We start from the raw sequence: 21,531 nt of genomic DNA, 5'->3' as shown, positions 1-21,531 counted from the left end.
TGTACATGAGGAGCAAAGTGAAAGGTCATTTAGATTTTTTTAAATTGTCCTAAATAATTCTAGATAATAATTCACTTCAGTTCACTACAATCAATATATGGATCTATTTCCAACATCCTGGGTGCCTTACAGAAAATTGCACTGTGAATAGCTTTCAAAATAAGGGGCTATACATATGTAAAGACGGTGATGGGGCTATGGCCTTTAGGCTGAGAGACCCGAGTCACCTCATTTCGGGGAGACACCCAATCCACCACTGAATTGGGTAGTGGGACCAGAGGTACCACTCACCAAGAACTGCCATTAATTACAGGTTGGCAGCTGGCAGTATCACAACCACTCGAAGCCGAGGATGATCAATGACCCAGGCATGGTTGAGTGATGATACCAGGCAGCTTGCCTTGTGGGAGTTGCTGGGAAGGTTGGGGGGGGGGGGGGGGGGGGGGGTCAGCAGCAAGGGAAGGCAATGGCTCTTAGAAGCCCCCTCCTCTCTTCTTGACGTGAGGTTCTTTGTTCAGGCACTCACTGCCTTTGAAAGAGGGACCCCTGCCACCGTTCCTCCTCTCAAAAGCCCTCAGATAAAAATACAAAGATTGCTTTTCTGGCTTCTTACAGAGCAAGTATCCCCACCACTGTTAGAAAGCAATGAAGCCATCAAGACTGATTAGTTGTCCATCTGAAAGCCTCAATTGTCAACAGGACAATGTAATCAAGGCAGAGGTGAGAAGGCAGCACAGTCTCCACCCAATAGCCTCCTACTTGGTTAACTGTCCCTTTCATCAGTCCTACCTCAGTTTAGGACATTAGGTGTGTCAACACCTTATTGAGAGACCAGGCATCAGGAAGGGTGGATTTTTTTTCAGTTGACAGTGGTTCCTGCCTGGCAATATCCTGGAAACCCCTTAATAAGGTGTCTCGGGCAGAGACATTCACCATCATCCAGCAAGGAGGGTGTGCCTGAGAGAGCTGTTGGCCATTCAAACCTGGCAGCAGCTCTATAATCCTAACAGTGCCTGGTTCCAGCAGTGACCACCAGAGAAGAGGATGTTATGGATACCAGACATCAGGTATTTACCAAGTATGGGCAGGCCCCATGATGTAACAGGGTGGGGGTGCAATGCCAAGACTGCCAGATAGGAATTTTTGGGGTACTTTACACTGATTAGCACAAGACACACTAGTGGACGTGCCAATGCCACCATGCTGTAAAAGTGGCCAGATTACCCACTTAGCATGGGCCTCCCACTATGCTAGGGGGCACGGAGGGTGGGTGAATTTAATTATCTCAAAAGGACCAAAGGCTGCCCAATATCTCCACTGCCTAGTTCTGCTTTGTAAAATGGGACAGAGGTCAATGGATCTGGGTGGAGAGCTGTTTTACAAGCTCAACTACTTTCAAACGCACTGGTGGGGGAAGGATTAGATTTTGACATGTAGTTGCTCCAGCGTAAAGATCAGCTCCTTCCATTGCCCATCCCCACCCCCACCTCAGCCCATCTTGTTGGTACCTGCACTGCTCTCCTTTATAGCCTCACATCTTCCACTGTCACTAAAGCTGTGCTCATCCCAAAGGTTGCTGCCTATATCCTAACTCATCCTAAGAAAATAAAAGGTCGGAGTGCAGCTAGGACATTTGGAACTCCACTTTCCTGCCTGATTCCCACATCCCTTAACTTCCTTAACATTTGGAGTATTGTGAGTAATTTTGGGTCCCATATCTCAGGAAGGATGTACTGGCCCCGGAACATGTTCAGAGGTGGTACACAAGAATAATCCCAGGAATGAAAAGCTTAACACAAGAGGGACACATGAGTCTGGGTCTATACTTAATGAAGTTTAGAAGGATGAGAGGGGATCTAATTGAAACTTACAGAACACTGAATGACCTGACAGAGTGGATGTTGGGAAGGTGTTTCCATTGGTAGGAGACACTAGGATCCAAGGGCATAGCCTTAGAGTAAAGGGAAGTCCTTTTAGAATGGAGATAAGTAGGAACTTCTTCAGCCAGAGAGTGGGGAATCTATGGAATTCATTGCCACAGAAGGCTGTGGAGGCCAGGTCATTGAGTATATTTAAGACTGAGAAAGATAGGTTCTTGATTTTCAAGGGATTCAAGGGTTACGGGGAGAAAAGCAGGAGAATTGGGATGAGAAACATATCATCCATGATTGAATAGCGTAGCAGACTTAATGAGCTGAATGGCCTAATTTCTGCTCCTATGTGTCATGGTTTTATCATCTTATGGTCTAACTCCTTCACATCAAATCTTGTTCACCAATCATCTTGTGTTTGCCTCAACTGTAAAATTCTCATCGTCAGGCTCAAATCCCTCCATAGTTTCACACCTCCCCATTTTGTATTTTCTTTCAGATTTGCAATTCTAGATCACTCCACATGCTATCAACTCAGTCCTTATCTGTTTCTCAATTATTTCAAACCACCATTGACACCTGTTGTTTTGACCTGTTTATTTCCTAAGTTCTGGAATTTCTATCCTAAACTGCCCCATCGCTTTTTATTTCTTTCTGTATTTAAGACACTCTTTTAAATCTTTTAGTCTAATCTTTTAGTTACTCCTTCTATTATCTCTCTCTTGGCTTTCTGTCAATTTTTAACTAATTGCAGCCTTGAAGCAGCTTCAGATGTCGTACTGCTTTAAAGATGCAAGATCTTGATATTATATAGCCAGTGATCCTGTTATGAAAGTCTTTCCTAATAGTCTTGGAATTATGTTGATGGTGACAGATCCTATTATAAGGCTAATTGAATTCAACTGATTTACCATTGCTATTTACTCTTGTCATTAAGATCCAGCTTCAAGCTGATCAAAAGTGAATAAATGTGTTCCATAAATGCAGTTCTGCCTCCTTAATGCCTTAAATGCTGTTGTCACTTTGCTGAGCACGTTTTCAAAGAAAGTCTGAATTGTAAATTCTTCATCAGTAAAAATAGAATTTGCATTATTTCCCTGTAGCTTTTCCAGGATTTTGAACATATTTGATGTTGCTTTATCCACTATGAAATTATTGGTTTTCAACATCTATGACAAAAATCATGGAATTATAGAATAGTTACAGCATGAAAGAAAGCCAGACAGCCATTCATTGATTAGGCTGGCACTCAGCCAGAGCAGTGTAGCTACTCACAAAGCCTCACCTTTTGCTTAAAGCCTGCAAATATTTTTCTCTTCAGATCAGAACGTTGTGGGAAGGGAGGAAATTGCAAGACCCCTTGCAGAAGTGACAGTAGGTGAGGTGCCTGATGACCGAAGGGTAGCTAATATTGTACCTTTGTTTGAGAAAGGTTGTGAGGAGAAACCAGCTATCTACAGATGTTGAGTCTGACTTGTGTTGTGGGTGAATTGTTGGCGGTGATTATAAAAGATAGGAGATGTGGACATTTAGAGAGGTAAAAATTGATTAAGGATAGGCAGCATGGTTTTCCGCTAGGAAAATCATGTGTCAAAAACTTGATTGAGTTTTTTGAGGAAGTTACTAAAAAGATTGATGAGGACAGAGCAGTAGACATTGTTTACTTGGGCTCTAGTTAAAGCCTTCAACAGGGTTGCGTGTGGTAGACTAATTAATAAAGGTGGATCATGTGGGATTAAGGGTGATCTTGCCAATTGGAAACATAATTGGCTTAACAGCAGGAGACAGAGAGTAATGGTAGAAGGTTGATTTTCGGACTGGAGGCGTATCACCAGCAGTGTACCACAGGGATCACTTTCTCTTTTGTTTTGTCATTTATATAACTGATTTGGATGAGAATATAGATAGCATGGTTAGTAAGTTTGTGGATGACAGCAAAATTGGTGGCATAGTAGACTGAAGAAGGTCTTCTAAGATTACAAGCGGACTTTGATCAAATGGGTCAATAGGCTGAAAAATCAAGTTCAGTCTGGATAAATATGAGGCATTGCATTTTGGTACAACAAACAAGGGTATGGCTTATCCAATTAATGGGAAGGTATTGGGTAGTATTGTAGGACAGAGGGACCTAGGGGTGCAGATATATAATTCTTTGAAGTTTGCATCACATACAGACAGGTTGGTTAAAAAAGTGTTTGCCACATTGCTCAGTCTTTTGAGTATAAGAGTTGGGACATTATGTTGAGGTTGTACAGGATATTGGTGAGGTCTCTTCTTGAGTACAGTGTCCAGTTCTGGTCACCCAGTTAGAGAAAGGATATTTTTAAGATGGCGAGGATTCAGAAGAGATTTACCAGGATGTTGCCAGGAATGGAAGGTTTGAGTTGTAAAGAAAGGCTGGGTAGGCTGGAATGCTTTTCACTGGAGCGGAGGAGGTTGACAGGCAATCAGAAAGAAGTTTATAAAATCATGAGGGTTATAGGTAGGGTTAATAGTAATTATCATTTCCCTAGGATGGGGGATTTCAAGACTAGGGGCACATTTTTAAGGTGAGAGGAGAGAGATTCCAGAAAGATAAAGGGCTATTTTTACACAGAGAGTGGTTCACATGTGTAGAATGAACTTCCTGGGAAAGTGGTGGATGTGGGTAAATTATAGCATTTAAAAGACATTTGGATAAGTACATGAATAGAAAAGGTTCACAGGGATATGGGCCAAGAGCATTTAGGTGGAACTAGTTTAGTTTGGGATTAGTTCGGTATGCACTGGTTGGACCGAAGGGTCTGTTTCCCTGTTGTATTACTCTATGACTCTATCATTGCAGATGAAACCTTAGTGCTTTTCTGCATTTTCATATGCTTCAATTATATAATTTTATCAAGCTTTTATAAGAAGTATCTAAGGACAAAAACATCATCGAGAGTCATAGAGTCATAGAGATGCGCAGCACGGAAACAGACCCTTTGATTCAACTTGTCCAGGCTGACCAGATATCGTAAAGTAATCAAGCCCCCAAAGTTTGGGAGAAGATTTGTAGCTCGGGTGCTCGTTGTTGTGGTTCTGTTCGCCGAGCTGGGAATTTGTGTTGCAAACGTTTCGTCCCCTGTCTAGGTGACATCCTCAGTTCTTGGGAGCCTCCTGTGAAGCGCTTCTGTGATCTTTCCTCCAGCATTTATAGTGGCTTGTCTCTGCCCCTTTCGGTTATCAGTTCCAGCTGTCTGCTGCATTGGCCAGTTTATTGAGTCTAGGTCGATGTGTTTGTTGGTAGAATCTGTGGATGAGTGCCATGCCTCTAGGAATTCCCTGGCTGTTCTCTGTTTGGCTTGTCCTATAATAGTAGTGTTGTCCCAGTCAAATTCATGTTGCTTGTTATCTGCGAGTGTGGCTACTAAGGATAGCTGGTCGTGTCGTTTCGTGGCTAGTTGGTGTTCATGGATACGGATCATTAGCTGTCTTCCTGTTTGTCCTATGTAGTGTTTTGTGCAGTCCTTGCATGGGATTTTGTACACTACATTGGTTTTGCTCATGCTGGGTATCGGGTCCTTCGTTCTGGTGAGTTGTTGTCTGAGAGTGGCTGTTGGTTTGTGTGCTGTTATGAGTCCTAGTGGTCGCAGTAGTCTGGCTGTCAGTTTGGAAATGCTCCTGATGTATGGTAAATACAACTACTTGCAGATACCAACACCTACCAAAATTGGGAGTTTGACCCCACCCCACAGCTCACCAATAGGATAAACAACACACTGAGGAATCTACAAAAAAGCGGACAGATAACCAGGTCTGACCTACAAAGAATGAAACCTGAAAGCAACAACACCCCCAGATTCTATGGACTACCTAAAGTGCACAAACCAGACATCCCGCTCAGACCCATAGTATCACTACCAGGGACACCATTGCACAAACTGGCTAAAGAGCTACAACAGAAACTGAAACACCCGATCAGCGGATCCAGACACTCTATACAATCAACACAGGAATTCTTGAACATCATCAGAAATATACACATAGGCAAGGAAGAAACCATGGTCTCATTCAATGTAACGGCACTGTTCACCTCTATCAACAAAACCCTAGCCAAAGAAACAATAGCCAACCTGCTGGAATTACATAACAGACAACAGGACGTTGAACCTATCAACAAAGACAGCATACTTAAACTACTGGACCTGTACCTCACAACACACTTCACATTCAACAACCAGATATACGAACAAATCAGCAGAACACCCATGGGCTCACCGATCTCTGGACTCATAGCAGAAGCAGAAATGCAAAGGTTAGAACAAACAAATTACCGCAAATTCAACCCAAACTCTGGGTCAGATATGTGGACGACACCTTTGTAATCATTAAAAACACAGAAATAGAGAACACACACCGGATCATCAACGCACACTGACAGGAATCTGATTCACGAGAGAGAAAGAAAAGGATAACCAACTCCCATTCCTAGACGTATTGGTACAGAGAATACCGAACGGAAAATTCACCACAAAGGTATACAGGAAAGCCACACACACAGACCAAGTCCTGAACTATGAAAGCAACCACCCCAACACACACAAATGAAGTTGCATCATGACACTATTCAAAAGGGTCACAACACACTGCAGTACACCAGAACTGCAAAAAGAGGAAGAAGAACAACTATACAATGTATTCACAAAAACGGATACCCACGCAATTTCATCAACAGATGCCTAAGGGAAAGACAATGGAATGAGGATATGCCGCAACCCCACCCCTAGATCCAACATACTGGCCAATGCAGCAGACAGCTGGAATTGACAACCGGAAGCGGCAGAGACAAGCCACTATATATGCTGAAGGAAACATCACAGAAGCGCTTCACAGGAGGCTCCCAAGCACTGAGGATGTCACCTAGACAAGGGACGAAACGTTTGCAACACAAATTCCCAGCTCAGTGAACAGAACCACAACAATCTAGCCCCATTTGCCAGCATTTGGCCCATATCCATCTAAACTCTATCTATTCATATACCCATCCAGATGCCTTTCAAATGTTGTAACTGTACCAGCCTCCACCACTTCCTCTGGCAGTTTATTCCATACACATACCACCATCTGCATGAAAAAGTTGCCCCTTCAGTCCCTTTTAAATCTTTCCCCCCATCTTAAACCTATGGCTTGTACTTTTGGATTCCTCCACCCTGGAAAAATGTCTTTGTCTAGTTACTCTGTCCATGCCCCTCATGATTTTATAAACATGATTTTGTAAGGTCACCCCTCAGCCTCCAATGATCCAGCCTATCCAGTCTCTCCCTATAGCTCAAACCCTCCAACATATAGTTCAAGCCTCCATTGGAGCAGGGTTCCAATGTGTTTGTGTGAGAGAATCCACTCTGATACACTGAATGATTTAAAGGCTCCCCGAGAGGAGGGAGTAACTTTTTGATTTTTGTTTACGTGGAGAAATGTGGGAGGGAATTGTTCAAACACGCTAAGGAGATAAGGGATAAGTGCAGTTTGCCTGCAGCAATATATCTTCATGGTGTTCAATGGTAAGACTATGAGGCCTCTCATTTTTCTGCCTGTGTGTTTTAATTCTTGATCACATGGTGCAGCCTCCTCTTACTTGTTAGGGTGCGGATGCAGCAGGGTGCATTGTGAGTTTGCAATCTGCTCACAAAATCTGTACTAATTGGTTTAACTATCAGTTCTAGGTTGGGCATGATGCCAGTGTGCTCTGTCTCTGAGAAATGTGCCAGGACATGGGAAAATTTTGCAGAGGCAGCCTTCTGCTTAAAGTTTTTTATTTCTGTGACACCCCTCCCCACACCCCACCAAAATCAGCACGCACAAGGCTATGAAAATTCCAAAATTTATTTCACATAGCCATTTTCATCTCTCTTAGAAATGTCTCTGAACTAGAATAAGTGTTTGACAAAGCGGCGAGTTTATTCTGCCACCGCAAATGCTGTCGGCCACTCAGACATTGCTCAAGGAGAACTTTGGTTACTCCAAGCCCAACCTGGGGATTTTCTAATGAGAGTCTTCATTGCAACAGAGGCTATGCAGGAACAGGTGAATTGCTTGTCAGAAAATCCTATAAGGATCACGAAGAACTCAGAGCTCAATTGATCCTGAGCCACGCATTTCAAACACACTTTGTCAATATCAATGCACACACTAAACTGGCCCTTCTTGTCAACTTGATTTAATCCAATTCTGATGGCTTTTAGATGCTTTGCTTTGATGGGAATCCACAGGAAACCTTTTAAAGTGTAAACAGTACGTAGAAGCTTTCAAATGCTGTCAACCATGTAATAAAACCCTGCATCAAAGAAACATGCATTCAATAATAACGACCAAGTTATTGAATAAAACCACTGTGTTTTCCTTCTCAGTAGTCATGAGCTGACTGAGACACCCACCTGAACTGAAAGAGCCCCCAGTCTGTTTAAACAAGGCCTAGGTCTCAAAATGACACAGTTCTCTTCAACCCCAGCACATTTCTGTGCTCTTAATTTTATGTAATTCTATCTATTGCCAGGGCAAACATCATTTTCATTTTGTTACAATTAAAAAGAGATATTGGAGTCAGATACTTTTGATATTTCATGCATGAAAGGAAATCAAAGGGAATATTAATATGATACTTCACCAGTGTTTCAGTTGGACGCAACTGTTAGTTCAGTGGAATGAGGGTTGATCAGGTTGACTCTGGAATGAGGAAATTGCACTGTGAAGTGAGACTGAAGAGTGTAGATCTATATTCACTAAGATTTAGAAGAAAGGTTATCTCGTTGAAACATGCAGCATTCTGAAAGGGCAGATGTTGGAAGGATGTTTTCCCCTCACTGAGGTATCTGAAATTCAGAGTCAGGCACAAAATAAGGGATCAACCATTTCAGACAGATCTTCCTTCGGTTTGTGAGTCTTTGGAATTCTCTACCTCACAGATATGAGTTTATGCTGAATTGTTCAGTATATTCAAGTCAAAGATCATTAGATTTCTGTATACTAGAGGGAGGTGGGGCTTCTGTGGGAAGGTAGATTGGTGGATCATTAGCAATAGTCTTATTGATTTAGAGTCAATGGCCAGGACTCCCATGTTCTCATGGGAAGAATGTTAAAGTTCCCCTGCTGGTAGATTTGTGGGCATTTGGACACAGTAAATTTCCCCTTCCCTCTGTCCAACTATCACAAACTGTCCGCAATTGTACACAGGATAGACAGGGACAAGGGCCAACACAACCACAAACCAACTGAAACCCATAAGAGCCACTTCCCAGTCCAACAAAGGTTTTGAAGCTTACAGGAAGAATTCAGGTGCAAGATGTCCAGGTTTAAAGGTGAGGGAGGGTAGATGTGGGGTGATGTTGCCTCTGTCAAAGGCCCCCATTACACATTGGGTGCTCTCACTCCCACCATAGCCAAGGTCAACCCCTGTGGGTATTGCTTCTCCCATCCAACCCCCTTCCCCTCATGGGTTTTCCAGCGAAGCCCCCAATCTCCTAACCTGCCTGAGTCCCCGTTCTGACCACTGATGGCACTGGCACTGCCTATGATCAATTAGATTGGCTGACAGCTCTCTGAGGCAAGAATTCTGGCTGTGGGATAAGCATATGTCTCAACTCAGAGCATGAATTAGTACTTGAAACTATAATGTTATGGCCATTACAGAGACTTGGATATCAAAGGGGCGGCAATGATTGTTAGATGGTCCAATGTTTAGATGTTTTGAAAGGAATTGTGGGGGGGCGGGGGGGGTGGCGGTGGAAAGGAGGTAAAAGATGTAGAGGAGTGGTATTGCCAATCAGGCACAGTATTACAACTGCAGAAAGAGAGATTGTCAAGGAGGGTTTGTCTTCAGAGTCAGTATGGGTGGAAGTCAGAAACAGGAAAGGAGCAGTCACTTTATTGGAAGTTTTCTACGGGGCTCCCCCCAATAGCAAGAGAGACACAGAGGAGCAGATTGGGAGGGAGATTTTGGAAAGGTGCAGAAGTAAAAGGGTTGTTGTCATGGGTGACTTTAGTTTCCCTAATGTTGATTGGAAACTACCCATTTCAAATAGTTTGGATGGAGCAGTTTTTGTCAGGTGTGTCCAGGAAGAGTTCCTGACACTATATGTAGATGGGTCAACTAGAAGGGAAGCCATATTGGATTTGGTGCATGCCCGGTGTCAGATTTCTCAGTGCGAGAACATTTTTGTGATAGTAATCAAAACACCTTGAACTTTACTATACTCATGGACAGGGATAGGAGCAGATGCTATGGGAAAGTATTTAATTGGGAGAGAGGGAATTATAATGCAATCAGGCAGGAACTGGGGCGCCTAACTTGGGTACAGATGTTCTCAGGGAAATGCATAACAGAAATGTGGATGTTGTTTAGAAAGCACTTGCTGATAGTTGTGGGCAGGTCCGCCCCACTGAGGAAAGGAACTGATGGTTGGTTGAAAGGTCCGCCCCACTGAGGAAAGGAACTGATGGAACTGATGGATAACAAGAGATGTGGAGCATCTAGAGAAGAGGAAGAAGGAAGCTTACTTCAGGTTGAGGAGGCAAGAATCAGACAGGGTTCTAGAGGATTACAAGGTAGCCAGGAAGGAACTGAAGACTGGATAGGAGAGCTAGAAGGTGGCATGAGAAAGCTTTGGTGGGCAGGACTAAGAAAAACCCTAAGGCATTCTACACTTATGTGAGGAACAAGAGGATCGCCAGAATGAGGGTAGGGTCGATCAGTAGGGGAGGTCCTTAATAAATATTTTGCTTCAGTATTCACTACTGAGAGGGACCTTGATGTTTTTGAGGACAGTATGAAACAGACTGATATGCTGGAACAGACTGATGTAGGAAAGAGGATGTGCTGCAAATTTTGAAAAACATAAGGTTAGATAAATCCCGTGGGCCAGACGGGATATACTCAAGGTTACTACAGGAAGCGAAGGAAGAGATTGCTGAGCCTTTGGCGATGATCTTTATGTCCTCACAGTCCACTGGAGTAGTGCCAGATTATTGGAGGGTTGCAAATTTTATCTCTTTGTTCAAGAAAGGGAATAGGGATAATCCTGGGAATTACAGACCAGTCAATTTTACGTCAGTGGTAGTCAAAGTATTGGAGAGGATTCTGAGAGACAGGATTTATGATTACTTGGAAAACCATAGTTTGCTAAGGGATAGTCAGCATGGTTTTGTGAGGGCAGGTCATGCCTCACAAGCCTTATTGAATTCTTTGAGGATATTACAAAACACATGGATGAAAGTAGAGCAATGGATGTGGTGTACATGGATTTTAGTAAGGCATTTGATAATGTTCCCCATGGTACGCTCATTCAGAAAGTAAGCAGGTATGGGATAGAGGGAAACCTGTCTGTCTGGATACATAATTTGAAGGAAGTGAGGACTGCAAATGCTGGAGATTAGTGTCGAGAGTGTGGTGTTGGAAAAGCACAGCATGTCAGACAGCATCCAAGGAGCAGGAGGAATGATGTTTCGGGCAAAGGCCCTTCATCAGGAATGCGGCCCCTTGTAGAGAGAGGAAGAGAACTTCTTCAAGGTAGGCATCCTTGGAAGAGGCTTGAAGACAGAGGGTAATGGCAGACAGTAAGCATTCAGTCTGGAGTTCAGTGACCAGTGGTGTTCTGCAGGGATCTGTTCTGGGATCTCTGCTGTTTGTGATTTTTATAAATGACTTGGATGAGAAAGTGGAAGAGTGGGTTAGTAAGTTTGCCGATGACATGAAGGCCGGAGGAATTATGGATAACGTGGAGAGCTGTTGTAGGTTGCAGTGGGGCTGAGAAGTGGCAGATAGAAATCAACCTGGAACAACGTGAAATGATTCACTTTGGAAGGTTGAATTTGAATGCAGAATACAGGGTTAAAGGCAGGATTTTTTGACAGTATGGAAAATCAGAGGGATCTTGGGGTCCATGTCTATAGACCTCTCAACGTTGCCACCCAATTTGATAGGGTTGTTGAGAAGCTGTACGGTGCATTGGCTTTCATTAGCAGGGGAATTGAGTTTAAGGGCAAGAGCCCTGGTTAGACCACATTTGGAATAGTATTCAGTTCTGGTCACCTCATAATGGAAAGATGTGGAAGCTTTGGATAGGGTGCAGAGGAGATTTACCAGGAGGCTGCCTGGACTGGAGGACATGTCTTATGAAGAAAGATTGAGGCAGCTAGGGCTTTTCTCATTGGAGCCAAGAAGGATGAGAAGTGACTTGATAGAGATGTACAAGATGTTGAGAGGCACAGATAGAGTGGATAGCCAGAGACTTTTTCCCATGGCAGATATGTCTATCACGAGGGGGCATAATTTTAAGGTAATTGGTGGAAGGTTTAGGGGAGATGCCAGAGACAGGTTTTTTTTACACAGAGAGTGGTGGGTGTGTGGAATGCACTGCCAATGGTGGTAGCAGAGTCAGATACGTTAGGGACATTGAAGTGACTCTTGGATAGGCACATGGAAGATAGTACAATAAAAGGTATGTAGATTAGTCTGATCTTAGAGTAGGATTGAAGGCCGGCAAAATATCGAGAGCCGAAGGGCCTGTACTGTGCTGTACTGTTCTATGTTCTATGCAACCCCAGCCATTAATTCTCCGTGAAGATGTTGCTAACTCTCGGTGAGAAATTATCTCCACCACACATAAAGTCCTGCCCCATTAAGTATTGAAAGAAAGGAAGACATTATATTTAAACAATACCTTTCCTAATCCAAGGACATCTCAACAAACCAGTACAGCCAATGAAATACTTTTGAGTAGTAGTTACTGGTGCAGTGTAAGTTTGGTAATATAACTGATTGACAATAGACAATAGACAATAGGTGCAGGAGTAGGCCATTCTGCCCTTCGAGCCTGCACCACCATTCAATATGATCATGGCTGATCATCCTTAATCAGTATCCTGTTCCTGTCTTATCTCCATAACCCTTGATTCCACTATCCTTGAGAACTCTATCCAACTCTTTCTTAAATGCATCCAGAGACTGGGCCTCCACTGCCCTCTGGGGCAGACCATTCCACACAGCCACCACTCTCTGGGTGAAGAAGGGTCTCCTCATCTCTGTTCTAAATGGTCTACGCCGTATTTTTAAGCTGAGTCCTCTGGTTCAGCACTCACCCATCAGCAGAAACATGTTTCCTGCCTCCAGAGTGTCCAATCCTTTAATAATCTTATATGTCTCAACCAGATCCCCTCTCAGTCTTCTAAACTCAAGGGTATACAGGCCCAGTCGCTCCAGTCTTTCAGCGTAAGGTAGCCCCGCCATTCTAGGAATTGACCTCGTGAACCTATGCTGCACTCCCTCAAATAGCCAGAATGCCTTTCCTCAAATTTGGAGACTAGAACTTCACACAATACTCCAGGTGTGATCTCACCAGGGCCCTGTACAGCTGCAGAAGAACTTCTTTGCTTCTATACTCAATCCCTCTTGTTTTGAAGGCCAGCATACTATTAGCCTTCTTCACTACCTGCTGTACCTGCATGAAGTTACTATAAAACATTTCAAAATATAGGACAACAAAACTCACCATTTCATGATATACAGCAGTTACATATGATTGCTTTTTCCCACAGAAGACAAGAAAATTAGCTTTGTAGTCAATTTTGCAAAGAACTTTTATGTTGTCCTGACCTATCATTGCCATAGGTTTCAATAACTGTATTACTGTCAACTCCTTGCATTTTAAAAAAATACTTTTGTAGAAATGTACCACATCTGAACTGGCACGTCCTTGTATTAGCCGAGAATTTGAAACATCCAAACTCATGACCATCAGAACATACTCCATGCAGTCCCACATAATTAACATTTATTTTTGATGAACATCTTTTTTCAAAATCAGTTGTCCAAAGACCCCAAACTCTTCAATTCAATCATTTCTTCTTATTTACAATTGTTGCAAATTATTTTGCTTTCATAGAATCCCTACAGTGGGGAAACAGGTCATTCAGCCCATTGAGTCCGCAATGACCCTTCAAAGAACATCCCACCCAGATCGATGGTATCCCCTACATTCCTCATGGCCAATTCACCTAACCTGCACATCTTTGACCTGTGAGAGGAAATTGGAGTATCCAGAGGAACACGTGGCAACAAAGGGAGTACGTGCAAACTCCATGCAGACAGTCGTCCAAGGGTGGAATCAAATCTGGGTCTCTGGCACTGTTGATGCAGTAGTGCTAACTACTGAGCCATCATGTTGCCCCCTCTAATCTTCATGGAAACAAGACTTTTTTTATTAAGTCACTAAATGTCAGAGGATTTTTTGGGGAGTGTGCTATCTTTATTGACAGTAATTTCAAAATCTTTCATTTTATTTTTACAGCAGAATATACCATTCCCGGGCTTTTTAAACAAAATGGTGCTATTTCACTGCCTTGCAAACTACATCTCCAACTTCAATCTTTTTTTTCCTTAAGAGATGGCAACAGATTTGAGAGGAATACACCAGTGTAGCGGGCTCTTTAATTTCCCGTTCTGCAAATTTTCATCACAATGTTGTGTAATACATTAAATAACATTAATAATTTGTTTTACTCTTCCACCGAAATGCAGAGCTAATACTTTATTATAAGAAGTGCAAACTCTTTCTCTCAAATCCATGGAGGACCTTTTTTTTTCTGTTACTGTTTTGTTCGTTATGTAATTAATATCCTAATGATATTTATTTTCCTTAAAAATTGCATATTTCCCAAAGACAACACTAAGTTGATTTTGAAGACTTGGCGCGGGAAATAAATCAATCCCTTTTCCATTTCGCAATTTCAACTTCAATTTGCTGTCTCAAGAAATTATTTATGTATTTTCAACCACAATGATGTGACTATCAATTGATTTACTTTCTACTCTCCAATGCTTCATATACTTGGCTCGATCTATTTTGAACAGCCCCTTCATTTCCTCTGGTACAAAATGTATTTGTTTACAATTAAGATAATGGCATGCAGGTGTTTTCAGGCTATTTCCTTACAGATTTTCATTGTCAGTGATTTCATTTCGATGTCACTTTTGCTTCCTTGCAATTTAATAGGCAATTCTTCTTTAATCTTGAGAGATAAATCTATTTTGAATAGCCCATACAACAAGAAAAAGTTTAATTATGGCTAAACCATATTTAAGTATGAACTGAGAAATAGAAATATATCAGAACGTTATCTGTCAGATAAGGGCAGCTGGTAACCAAGGGTAATTTTTTTGTTGCTATGGAACCTGCAGAACAGACTTGCACAGTGTTGAGATAAACATCTCTAGACAACAGTAAGTGACATACCCGATGAATTAACCTCATTAAACCTTGAGTCAACCATGAACAATGAAAGTTACAGGTGGGCCTGAAGGAACTTATCTTGAGATGTGCAGTTGAAAATCATAAAGGAAATATGGGTACAAAAAACTTTAATACCTAGTATCCAAAATTCAGTTGTATAGGTCTGAGAGAAACTAGGCTAATGTAATGATTCAAAAGATTTCAATGGATAGTTTCCTTGGTTGACTGAGGCACTTGAAGACTCCAGTAAAGTCAAGTTGTGTTTGTTGTTTAAACCATGTTCTAGTGATTAAATAATTCTCATTTCTGCGAGAGAATGCAGAGAGCTTTAACATGGGTGTTTGAGTGGGAGGAGGAGTGAATCTGAGAATAAATATGAACAGAAAAGGAAGAGGACCCTAACCCCCTGATTTCCACATCAAACTGCAGCACGTAAGCTGTGTGTGAGCTGCTCCCTTAGATGTGAATTTGAATTGAGCTTTGGTTTCAGGGGTTCCCCACCCTCCCCAACATCTGCAGTGCAAGTCAGAAGGTGAGAGGGAAGCAGCAATTGAAAAGGGGGATGGGGTGAGATTACAGAGGAATCTCGATTATCCGAAGGACATGGGTGGGGAGTATTTTGTTCGGTTAATTGAATTCTGGATAATATAATTTAGCCAAGCATCGGGACATTGCAATCTTGCCAGATATCCCATATTCGGATAATCGAATGCAGGATAATCGAGGCACCTCTGTAGTGCATTAGGAATCTTTGTGCAATGTACCTCTCTGTAAATAACAATGTCAGGAGAAGAAATGTGAGACCCCAGTGCTCGTCCCTCTCTACCTGGCCTTACAGGTTTTGACAACCTGTTCCTAGGTTCCTTCTACCTTTATTGGTTCTTTGATCCCTAACGTCCCTGCCGAATATTAATTCATCAATTCCACTTCCAAAATCTCAAACACAAGAGAGATCAAATACGGCTTCATCAGAAATTGATCCAAATCTTCAGATCTGCTTTGGAGTCTTATACCACACCCAGATCAGTACAAAAAGAGTCAGGGACAAAGGATAGGGGTGTCGGGGCCAAAGTTCCCTCTGAGCTGCATTCCCTACCACCCCATCAGAAGATCTGGGCACAATGATCAGAGTGCAAATGTACTGACCTCCCAGTTTCAGATGTCATTGCCATGCACAGACTTCAGAGGACTGTACAACAATAGGAAGAGTTAGAAAGATCTTAGAGAGAAAGTCGGGGATAATCAGGAACCAGTTGGGGGCTTGCTAGGGTCTGGCATCAGGTGTTTGGTTGAAGTCAGTAAATTAATTAACCAACTACACCATAGAGCAACAGGTGAGTGGACTACGGTAGCACAAAGTGAGGAGTAAGACAGTAGACTGCTGGGCAAGGGGCTGCCAAGCGTCATAGGGTAGCTAAGTTAGTTTGAGGGTTAGTTGGGCAAGAAGAGTAGTTAGGTCAGGAGGTAGTCGAGTAAGGTGGTAGGTAGGAGGTGATCAGTGGATCCCAGGAAAGGCAGTCAGTCGTTGGTAGGGCATTCAGTTAGGAGAAAGGGTAGTCAGGAACTCTGTGAGGGTATTTAGAGAAGCAGATTGTGGAGTTGGGAATCCAATGGGAGAATGGGGGGATTGGTTTGTTGTATACTTACCCAGCAGTTAGACATGTTCTTTAGGTGAACAACATTTGTGTGGACTTGATGGACTGAAAGGTCTGCTTCCACACTGTAGGCATTCTATAATTCCGTGAAAGACAAAACTCTTTGAAGGCTGTGGAGAGATTTTTTGGAGGGTTCCGGATGCTTTGGAAGTTTAAACTTCCCCAACAAGTCCCACATAGTCATTGCCTTGGGTCTTCCACGGTGTCCTCATGGGTAGCTTTGGGGTCACATCTAGTCTCCACTGTCTGGAAGATCTAGATCATTATTGTAATGGAACAGTTTAATGCCATTATTTCGCATTGACAGTAACAAGTACAACTACAGATTCAATATATTGTGGAATAAAGTTTAAAATATTAATTCCCATCATTTTCTTGCCCAAATCATTAGAGCTGCATTGGGGCCTGTATTTTCAGTGAGATCAATGAACAAATTGCACAAATATTTATCCGTGATTTTCCAGGCTCGTTTTCCAATGGAGAATTCTACAGAACATATCAAGTGCGGGACTCCTTGCAGATGTGGAAAATCTTTATGGAAATCATTTTTACAATACTAGCAGTTATAAATAAACACTGTTGTGATGCTAAAGCATCTTTGAGCAGGTGCAGAGGGTGGTATAAAATTATGAAAGTACACTGTTGAGGGATGAGTTATGTAAGAGAATGGGGTGGCACATTATGGGGTGGAAGTGCAATAAGGGAGCAGTGTGACTGGTGAGGAGGTTAGAGGGGCCAATGGGTAAGGTGGCAGGTGGATGGGTGAGATGTTAGAGTGTAAGGCAGATGAGAGGTAGTTCAGGTTGGAGGTAGTTTGGGTGGTTGGGTTAGTCATATCAGGTCAGGATGGTAAATTAAGTCAACCAATCAGAATTGGAGCATTTGTATTTGTAGCCAGGTTGTTGGGTCAGGTTATCGGGGTGGGTGGGCTGGGGGTATCCAGTGGGAAGTCAGGAGTCCGTTGGATACTTACTCAGGGGTGAAACATGCATTTTATATGCTTTATATTCCTGAGTAACTATCCAAGTAATTGGATCAGAACCCTACCAATTCTATAGCTCTAAGTTAGTTTTGGGAGCTTTTCAGAGGTTTTCAAATGCAGGGGAATTGCCCATCAGAAATTTCAAATTCCTGGACAATTCTCACATAGTCAATTCATCAAGACTTCCAAGTGGTCCCAAAGTGCATTCTCTGGGGTTATGTCCAATCTCCAAAATGCGGAGACCTGAAGATCATCATGACAATATTAGCTTCACTCCCCTGTAAGGGCAATTCATAATCCAAAGTATAACAGCATGGGGATTGTGGCCCCAATAATATCATTCTATTATTGTTAGACTTAGCACACTCTGCTCATGCCTGCTAAGGTATTTCTACCAGGTGACAGGTCTATTTCCTCAATATTTATCTTGAAGTTAAGCTGTATACTTAAGAGGAGTTGTACACATTTTTAACTGCATTGAACATACAGGTCCCAATGTAGCTCAGATGATTTGGACAAGAGAATGATGGAAACGAGAATTTTTTTACCTTTATTCCACAATATATTGAATCTGTAGTCGTACTTGTCACAGTCAATGAGAAATAATGGTATTAAACTGATCCATTTAAAGTAGAAATGATTGACTTGTTTTCAGAAAGGAATTTTGCTGGAAGACTTTATTTGTTTCACTTTAATATTTCTTGAATGAGTCACAGAATCATAGAGTCATTGAGATGTACAGCACGGAAACAGACCCTTCGGTCCAACTCGTCCATGCCGACCAGATATCCCAACCCAATCTAGTCCCACCTGCCAGCACCTGGCCCATATTCCTCCAAACCCTTCCTATTCATATACCCATCCAGATGCCTTTTAAATGTTGCAATTGTACTAGCCTCCACCACTTCCTCTGGTAGTTTATTCCATAAACATACCACTCTTTGTGTGAAAAAGTTGCCCCTTAGGTCTCTTTCATATCTTTACCCTCTCACCCTAAACCTATGCCCTCTAGTTCTCGACTCCCCCCACCCCAGGGAAAAGACCTTGTCTATTTATCCTAGCCATGCCCCTCATGATTTAATGAACCTCTATAAGTTCACCCCTCAGCCTCTGACGCTCCAGGGAAAACAGACCTAGCCTATTCAACCTCGCCCTATAGCTCAAATCCTCCAACCCTGGCAACATCCTTATAAATCTTTTCTGAACCCTTTCAAGATACACAACATCTTTTAGATAGGAAGGAGACCAGAATTGCATGCAATATTCCAACAGTGGCCTAACCAATGTCCTGTACAGCCACAACATGAACTCTCAACTCCTGTACTCAATACTCTGGCCAATAAAGGAAAGCATACCAAACACCTTCTTCACTATCCTATCTACCTGCGACTCCACTTTCAAAGAGCTATGAACCTGCACTCCAAGGTCTTTTTGTTCAGCAACACTCCTTCGGATCTTGCCATTAAGTGTATAGGTCCTGCTAAGATTTGCTTTCCCAAAATGCAGCACCTCACATTTATCTAAATTAAACTCTATCTGCCACTTCTCAGCCCATTGGCCCATCTGATCAAGATCCCGCTGTAATCTGAGGTAACCTTCTTCGCTGTCCACTACACCTCCAATTTTGGTGTCATCTGCAAACTTACTAACTATAACTCTTCTGCTCACATCCAAATCATTTACATAAATGATGAAAAGTAGTAGACCCAGCACTGATCCCTGTGGCACTCCACTGGTCACAGGCCTCCAGTCTGAAAAACAACCCTCCACCAACACCCTCTGTCTTCTACCTTTGAGCCAGTTGCATCTAATTAAATAAGTCACCCAAATAGCAATAATAAATAATTCTCTCAAGTATATGATTAGATTACTTACAGTGTGGAAACAGGCCCTTCGGCCCAACAAGTCCACACGGACCCGCCAAAGCGCAACCCACCCATACCCCTACATTTACCCCTTACCTAACACTACGGCAATTTAGCATGGCCAATTCACCTGACCCGCACATCTTTGGACTGTGGGAGGAAACCGGAGCACCCGGAGGAAACCCACGTAGACACGGGGAGAATGTGCAAACTCCACACAGTCAGTCGCCTGAGGTGGGAATTGAACCCGGGTCTCAGGCGCTGTGAGACAATCTTACCAATGCATTTCAAAGCTCAGATTTTCAAAGAGGTTATAACAACACGCTGTTATATATCCTGCTGGGCTATGATTAGATGGCTTTTCACCTCTGCCACGTTCAGTTATGTCCACTGAATGTGAAGGAGAGATATTTAGTGCCATATTAACATGGGCAAGCATTCTGTAATGGGCACAAATAGTGGTAATAATTCACCTAATGTATTATACACTATTTATGCCCTGTCTGATGTAGGTTCCTCGGAACCACACAGTGTTCTTCGCTTACAGTATTACTACAGCTGTATCTGGAAGGGCCATTGAAAGAATGAGGGTGATATTACATTGTGCTATCAATTTCAGAGCTATATTAGGCTATGGCAGACAACCAAGAAATATGACAGCATCTCTATGTCCACTCCACTAGCAGTGGAGGTAGAACATCAATTCTTGTTTAGTTCATGCAAAATAGCCTAATACTGGAAAACCAAATGAATACAAGTGCAAATGGAAAGAACACTCTATCAGGATATCGCCACGATTCCATCAAACCAGAGAACCCTACCTTTATGGTTAACATATTTTACAGGATCCTCATTGCAATCCATTTTAAATCTTTTCCGTAAAACTATCTTTTTTTAAAAGATAAGCAAATAAATAAGTTTCAGCCCAGACCAACAGGAAACAGTTACACACCAAATGATCCAATAATTTCAGCTAATAGTGCCCATGTCTGAGCATTGTCTGTCAGCAAAGTCAGATTGAGTTAAACACTTTGAAATCCTTTAAATTTAATTTGAGCTTTTATCCAGCACTAAATGTAGTGTTACCCTCAGACTGAAACATCCTCTGGCGGAGGGCTGTCCTTGGAGGTTCCAAAGTGAAATGTCATTCCCTGATCAATATTAAATTTAACACCGACATAATACCAAGATTAACCAAAATGACTGTCTTCAGATATCAAGTTATTTCTGTCATTTTAGAACAGCATCCATAAGATGGAAAACTAACAATTATTTTAAGCACAAACTCAATCCCTATTGTGTGACTATTGCCAGATAATTTTACTGTCTTTCAGTAAATCAATGTACACTACATTTTTCAACTTACTTTCATGTTTTTTATCAAGTGGTGAATTCTCGAGAAACAGGTGAGACCACGAATTGGCGAATTAACCTGCTACTCCCTCAAAGAAGTTACAGATTTGTGCTCTCATATCCAAGTGATTCTAATCAAATTGTTCCACTAAATTCATATTCTATTTTGAAAGGGTTTTTCTAGCAGCTACTTATCACATCATTTTACTGTCTAATAACATGTAGTCATGCACAATCCTCATTAATGGACAAAAACCCACTCATATGACACTTAAGAGTGTGGTGCTGGAAAAGCACAGCCGGTCAGGCAACATCCGAGGAGCAGGAGAGTCAACGTTTCGGACATAAGCCCTTTATCAGTAAAGAGACTTCGGACCATTTCCACAACACACTTGAAAGAAAATATATTGTTGTGGTTCTGTTCGCCAAGCTGGAAGTTTTTGCTGCAAACGTTTTGTTCCCTGGCTAGGGAACATCATCAGTGCTATTGGAGCCTCGTGTGAAGCGCTGCTTTGATGTTTCTTCCGGTATTTATAGTGGTTTGTTCTTGCCGCTTCCGGG

The sequence above is a fragment of the Hemiscyllium ocellatum genome, chromosome 25 (assembly GCF_020745735.1).
Source record: "Hemiscyllium ocellatum isolate sHemOce1 chromosome 25, sHemOce1.pat.X.cur, whole genome shotgun sequence".
Taxonomy (NCBI): domain Eukaryota; kingdom Metazoa; phylum Chordata; class Chondrichthyes; order Orectolobiformes; family Hemiscylliidae; genus Hemiscyllium; species Hemiscyllium ocellatum.
This window is presented reverse-complemented; position numbering follows the sequence as displayed.